Raw genomic sequence first — 7,526 nt, 5'->3', positions numbered from 1 at the left:
GAGTGAATGTAACATAACTGGCATCTTCGAATTCCAAGCAATGGAAAGGAAACTCATTAGGCCTTCTTCGATTTCAACATATCGAGATGACGATAGTTCACTAGCAATCAAATCTTCTTCGCCTCACAAAATAACCAATTTTCCTCAAAAATGGATTTAAGCTTTAGGTCCAGTGTAGAGGTCACTGCCCCAGCAGGATGTATCCATGGTCTTCCTAGAAGTCAACTGTAAGCTGAATTAATATCCATCACCTGAAAAGTGATGGTGAACAAATATGGTCCCTCTCTGGTAGGTAGATCGACTTCTCCCATTACTTGTATTATGGTACTTGCATAACATCAATATCACTATAGAAATAACTTATGATACTTGCGAAACACACTATGAGGTATTCTCATGTTGGGTCTATTCAGTATAAATATTACTCATAATATTTATACTTATATGAAGAATCGATATCTCATATCTATATCCTATGAGATATGGTCATCATCCTACTTACTTAATAGTCCCTATGAATTATTGTTATATGATATTAAGTTTTTACTATAATTTTTTTTATAATAATATCCTTATATATAATGGTTCTAATATTTAATTTACACTTAAGATTCTATTAAATATATTAACTATTCTGGGAATTTTATTATTTTAGAAATAAATATAATAAAACATTATTTTATTTTGAACAATTAACATGATATAAGTTGTATGTTCAATCATAAAATTATTAGCATTTATGGCTTACACAAACAACAATTAATATAATCTTCGAAAATTAAAAAATATGTTAAAAATTGATATACGTATTTAAGTTGCATAGAACGTTAGAAAAAAGATGCTGACATTATCATATATATATATATATATATATATATATATATATATATATATACCATTTTTAGTCTTGGTTGAAAATGGGTTAGGTAACATACATGTATCGATCAACCTAAGTTATGGTTAATTAAGACAAATATAATATTAGGATATTTTGGTATGGTAAGTTAGTTTTTTAAAAAGGTTATATAAATTTACTGTAGTTTTATCTTTTGAAATGTTAGAAAGTAGAAATTTGGGAATGAAAAGGTTCGATGGTAGAGTGGTTAGCACTCTGGACTTTGAATCCAGTGACCTGGGTTGGTAAGTTTGTTTTTTAAAAAGGCTATATAAATTTACTTTAGTGTTATCTTTTGAAATGTTAGAAAGTAGAAATTTGGGAATGAAAAGGTTCTATGGTGTAGTGGTTAGCACTCTAGACTTTGAATCCAGTGACCTAGGTTTGACTCCCAGTAGGACCTTTCAATTTTAGTTTGTTTTGTTGTACCCGTTTGTCCATTTCTAGAAAAATGAGAAAGAAATATGAAATAATTTATCATCTTCATTTATATAAAAATGACTTTTTTACACATATACCAATATGTTTGATCTCATGGAATTCCACCATCTTGACATAAGATGTGTTTATTTCTAGGATAAAAACTATAATTCCGGTAATATTATTCCCGGAAACATTATTATTGGGAATATTTATAAAATATATTTAATTCTAATTTTAAAATAAAAAATAAGTTAAAATGCTTAAGATTGGGAAGTTATGGGTGGTTACTTCTTAATCTAATGGGAATGTAAGATTCTCACCCTATAGCTTAGGAATAAAAAGTGAGAAACTTTGTGTAAAATAAATGGCTAGGAACAAAACTTATGTTCATATGATTTGAATAAATTTAAATTGATTCATTTAAATTGTGCTTTATGATACCCATAATTTTATTTAAATAATAAAAACTACTTGGGGGAAACTTTACTAGTGATGTGAGCTAAGTCTATTGTCCGATTATTCGTATTTTATGTTTGTTTAGTGCATTAACGTTTTTATATATTTTATTTATTTATTTGTAAATAGTTTAATCTATGGTTATATATTTTTTTTATATGTTTACATATATAAGTAAAAATAATGATAAAAAATATAAATGTCTTAAATGTTTAATAATATCACAAACTGCTTGAAGCATTAAAGGCTAAAAAAATCACTCTTCGTGATGAGTTTGTATCGACTCCCTTATTGAGAAGCTGCTTGAATCATGAAAGAATTATAACTAATCATTAAAGTGGAAACATAAACAAACACTTTTCTCTAATCGGATCACTCACGTCATTTTCAGAGATATCAAAAATTTGTAAAATCAAAGGAACTAGAAGCCCATACAAAATGGTGCAAAAATAAGCTATAAAGAAAATGTATGACAACAATGTTTGAATAATTATTTAATTAATAAATATGGATTGTCATAATTAATTATTAATAAATTATATTATGGTACATCATTATTAAACACTAATTATAGATGAATTGTTTGATTTAGTTTTGTGTTGAATGAATCGTGTTAATTCTGATGAGAGGTACCTACCCTTAACTATTTAATTATTTAAACGTCACCCATTAGACGACTAAAATACTCTGAAAATACTAGACGATTACGAGGATAGTAGTTTTGTCATATTAATTATTGTCAACGATAGTCTCTCTAATCCTACAAGATACATCAATCTTATTATGCTTGGTTATTCTTTAGTAATTAAATAATATGGTATAACTTGTGTTTATAGGATTCTATTAAATCTATCAATTGGTATCATAGTTAGGTAAGATGCATATTATAGCTATTATAAAATTTAATTAAAGGTTTTTATTTGTTTGATTGATCATAAACATTACTTTCAAAATAACATAAAGTGTGGTATTTTATTGTGTTGGAGAAAAAAATTAAGGTGCACGAATCATAGCTGAAGTTGCATGTCTCTGGTACATTTAAGGGGAGATCTCTGTATTTTGTTGTTTGTCGCTTAAGCTTTACTTTATTTGAATCTTATATCATTGAGTTTCCTCTTTAATTGTACATATTCAGGGATTTTGTTTTATATTCATATATTTTTTAGCATGCATATTTCAAACTGTTTGCGTTTGAGTATGAATTCCATGTTTTAAGTTAATTAGTCGAGTTTTTGGAACAAGGACCATATTTGGTATTGGTTTAAGTCATGTCACATGTAGAATGTAAAAATATCTTTAAGAACTTCAAAATTTGATATTTTAGGTGTGTGAATCGAATCATACATCTTATGAGTCGAATCAAATCAAACAGAGTGAAAACATGAGTTTTTATAACTCTATGAGTTGAATCACAACTTACACATGATTCACGACATGAAGTATTGTGACTTAAATTACAACTTCTACATGAGTTGAATCACATAGTTATTGTTTGTCATTGTCTTGTTTAAGTCGAATCATGGCTTATACATTACTCGAATCACAACTTGCTTGATTCGAGTCACAATTTACACTTGAATCAAATCATAAAAGAATGGTTTTCATATTAAGTGCATATCTTGTTCCACGTTACTTTGCCTCTTTACTCAAATAACTAATCTTTTCATGATTCAAATCAAACATGATTTTTCACTAATTCTTGTGCTTCATCTCCAATACCTATAAATCATTTTCTCTCTCAAAATCAGTCACAATGTTAGAAAACATCCACTTCTATTGATGATTTGAAAACTCACAAATCACTATTTCTCTCATTATAAAACGAGTTTTTTTATCAAAACATCAATATGAGGCAAAGGGAAGTCATTCTTTGGGACCGATTTATTGAGGTCTCTATAGTCTACGTACATTCCTACCTTCCCATCTTTCTTTAGAACTGGGACGATGTTGGCAACACATTAAGGGTATTCCGAAATGTCTAAGAAGCCAACATCAAACTGTTTCTTCACCTCTTCTTTGATTTTTAGTGCCATGTCAGGTCTAGTACTTCTTAACTTCATTTTGACAAAAGGACATTCAGGCTTGAATGGCAAATGATGCTTGACGATATTGGTGTCTAAACCGGGCATATCTTAATAAGACCAAGCGAACACGTATACACACTCTTTAAGTAACTTAACCAAAACAGTATGCATATGCTCTTCAAGGGATGCCCCTGTTTTCACTTCTTTTTTGGCTTCCACTGAACCTAGATTGATAACTTCCACTAGCTCTTGATATGGCTGAATCTCTTTTTCTCGTGCTCAACGAACCTTGCTAGTCTAGTTGGTAATTCACAATCTTCCTCACTGTTGTCTTCGACTTGGTTAAATAGAAACCCATAGTTAAAAGGGAAATTAGCCATCTTGTTACCAATGGATTTGTTTTCTCTGCATATTTATTAGATTATTTTAGAAATAGCTTTTTTAAAAAAAGTGAAAAGAAAAAAAAATTAGCCATTTTATGGAAAAGTAAAATAAAAGGAAGCAAAAGAACATGATTTTGAATGAAAAAATGTTTTTATTTATTGATCACATAATAATTTGAAAACATGGAGGCCCGTACGAGCTATCCTCTTGTCTTGGGCAAAGACAAAGGATTGAAAAAACAAATGCATTACATTGTAACAGAAAAGACCGTGGGGACCACGGAAGTCGTCCAGTTGTTTAATGTGAAGCCAGGTGGACATCAGCGTACGGAGCTGAAGACTTCTCTTCTGCTTGAACCTTCAATAATTGTCATGATGTAGTTGTGTTGATACCCAACACTGTTGAACATGACATGGAAGAACCTCTTTTTATTTCCGTAATTTGGTATGCATGACGATGGATGGTAACCGATATTGAAGAGAATATGCTTCTTAGCAACATCTACTATTTGACCCCAACCGGGAGGAGTACCTTTCTTAACAGTTTGCTTGGAGCTCTTCACATATGATAAAACCACTTTTGCTACCTTGTGTGAAGTGGATGTAGCATAACTGGTATCTCCGAATTCCAAGCAATGGAAAGGAACCTCAGTTATGCCTTCTTCGGTTTCAACATACCGATATGACGATAGTTCACTAGCAATCTAATCTTCTACGCCACACACAATAACCAATTTTTCCTCAAACATGAATTTAAGCTTTTGATCCAGTGTAGAGGTCATTCCCAATAGCATGTATCCATGGTCTTCCTAGCAGTTAACTATTAGCTGGATTAATATCCATCACCTGAAAAGTGATGGTGAACAAATATGGTCTCACTCTGATAGGTAGATCAACTTTGCCAATTACTTATCTTCTGATACTTGCATAACATAAATATCACTATAGAAATAACTTATGATACTTGCATAACACACTATGAGGTATTCTCATGTTGGGTCAATTCAGTATAAATATTACTCATAATATTTTTTTAATAATAATATCCTTATATATAATGGTTCTAATATTTAATTTACACCTAATATTCTATTAAATATATTAACTATTCTAGGAAGTTTATTATTTTAGAAATAAATATAGTAAAAAATTATTTTATTTTGAACAATTAACATGATATAAGTGTTAAGTTCAATCATAAAGTTATTAGACTTTATGGCTTAAACAAACTACAATCAATATAATCTTTTAAAATCAGAAAATATGTTAAAAGTTGATATACGTATTTAAATTACATAGAACGTTAGAAAAAAGATCTTGATATTATCATTTATCAAATATATATATATATATATATATATATATATATATATATATATATATATATATATATATATTAGTCTAGGTTGAAAATGGGTTAGGTAACATACCTTTATCGATGAACCTAACTTATGGTTAATTAAGACAAATATAATATAAGGATATTTTGGTATGTTAAGTTAGTTTTTTTAAAAAGGTTATATGTTGATGATGGAGGATCCCATACAGAAAGAATGAAGAATGCACATAAAGTGTGCAGCAGAATGCAAAGAAGAAGAAGAAGAAGTATGAAAAATATTGTTACATTGATTGATTTGAGAAGAAGATACAATGGTGCTATATATACACAAGTAGTAACCAATCTAAGTCTGCCACCTAAGCTAACAGAAATACATAAGCTAACAGAAATACATTATACCAGTATGAATAAAAGATGTATAATCCAATATGCCCCTCAAGTTGGACTGTGGATAGTGCAGAGTCCTAACTTGGAAAGGATAGAGGAAAAAGCAGGAGAATGCAAAGGCTTTGTGAAAACATCTGCTAGCTGGTCATTGGTGGAAGCAGGAAGCAAGTGGATGAGCCTGGAAACGATTTTCTCTCGAATCACATGGCAATCGAGTTCAATGTGTTTACTTCTTTCATGGAATGTAGGGTTATGCGCAAGGTAAATGGCAGATTTGCTATCACAATATACAGATACCGGCTGTGAAAACTGTACCATTAGGTCATTAAAGAGAAATTGCAGCCATTGAATCTCACAAGTGAGAGAAGCTAAGGCTCTGTATTCAGCTTCTGTGGAGGATCTGGACATAATATTCTGCTTCTTGGACTTCCAGCATAACAAGGAATTACCAAGAACAACACAAAAGCCAGTGATGGATTTTCTTGTGGTAGGACATCTAGCCTAATCAGAATCAGCAAAGGCACACAGTTTGAGAGGACTAGAAGCTGAAAGAAATATACCTTTGGCTAGAGATCTCTTCAAAAACCTTAGAATTTTGGTTGCAGCCTAATAGTGTGGAACAAGTGGCTTAGATACAAATTGACTCAAGTGCTGCACTGCAAAAGATATATCAGGCCTAGTGTTGGTGAGATAGATTAACCTGCCAATCAACCTTCTGTAGGAGGTAGGATCAGGAAAAACTTCACCATCAGTAGGAGAAAGCTTAAGATTGGGATCAAAGGGAATAGAAGAAGGCTTGGCTGCCAGAAAACCTGTATCTTCCAAAAGCTCAAGAGTGTATTTTCTCTGGTTCATGAAAATACCTTTTGAAGATCTAGCAATCTCAAAACCCAAAAAGAACCTGAGCTGGCCAAGGTCTTTAATCCTGAACTTATCATCAAGTATGTGTTTAATATGATGAATCTCCTGTAAAGAATTGCCGGTTAACACAATATCATCGACATAGACAAGGATGGCAGTGAAAGTATCCTTGGTAGATTTAACATAGAGAGAATGATCAGCCTGTGATTGAGTATACCCCAGAGAGATTAAGAAGGTTGACAGTTTTGAGTACCACTGTCTACTGGCCTGTTTGAGACCATATAGAGACTTTTGTAATTTGCATACCTGAGATGGAACAGCTGAAGTGAGACCAGGAGGGAGTGTCATATATACCTCTTCATGTAAGTCACCATAAAAGAAGGCATTATTAACATCCAACTGTTCCATATGCCAACCCTTTATTGCACCAACAGACAACAAAACTCTTACTGTGGTGATCTTGGCTACAGGAGAAAAGGTGTCAAAGTAATCTACACCTTCCATTTGAGTGTATCCCTTAGCTACCAGCCTAGCTTTATACCTCCCAATAGAACCATCAGCCTTATATTTGATTTTGTATACCTACCTGCAGCCTATGGGAACTTTTCCTGGTGGAAGTTCAACAACCTCCCATGTTTGGTTTTCTGCAAGAGCATGTAGTTCAATATCCATGGCTTGTTTCCAACAATCACTCTTAATGGCTTGATTATATGTTTTAGGTTCAGTGTTAGAGGAAATAGAGAAATAAAAATGTTTAT

General features: G+C 31.6%; 1 non-coding gene across 1 annotated transcript; it reads left to right on the top strand.

The window, feature by feature from the left end:
- Positions 1–1,226: 1,226 nt before the first annotated feature.
- Positions 1,227–1,298, top strand: TRNAQ-UUG (transfer RNA glutamine (anticodon UUG)). The gene has a single exon. It is a non-coding gene; the product is annotated as a tRNA-Gln (tRNA).
- Positions 1,299–7,526: the final 6,228 nt, after the last annotated feature.

This window comes from Lathyrus oleraceus, chromosome 2, assembly GCF_024323335.1.
Source record: "Lathyrus oleraceus cultivar Zhongwan6 chromosome 2, CAAS_Psat_ZW6_1.0, whole genome shotgun sequence".
NCBI classification, from domain to species: Eukaryota; Viridiplantae; Streptophyta; class Magnoliopsida; order Fabales; family Fabaceae; genus Lathyrus; species Lathyrus oleraceus.
The sequence above is the reverse complement of the archived record's forward strand: the minus strand, read 5'-3'. Positions and strand labels throughout refer to the sequence as shown.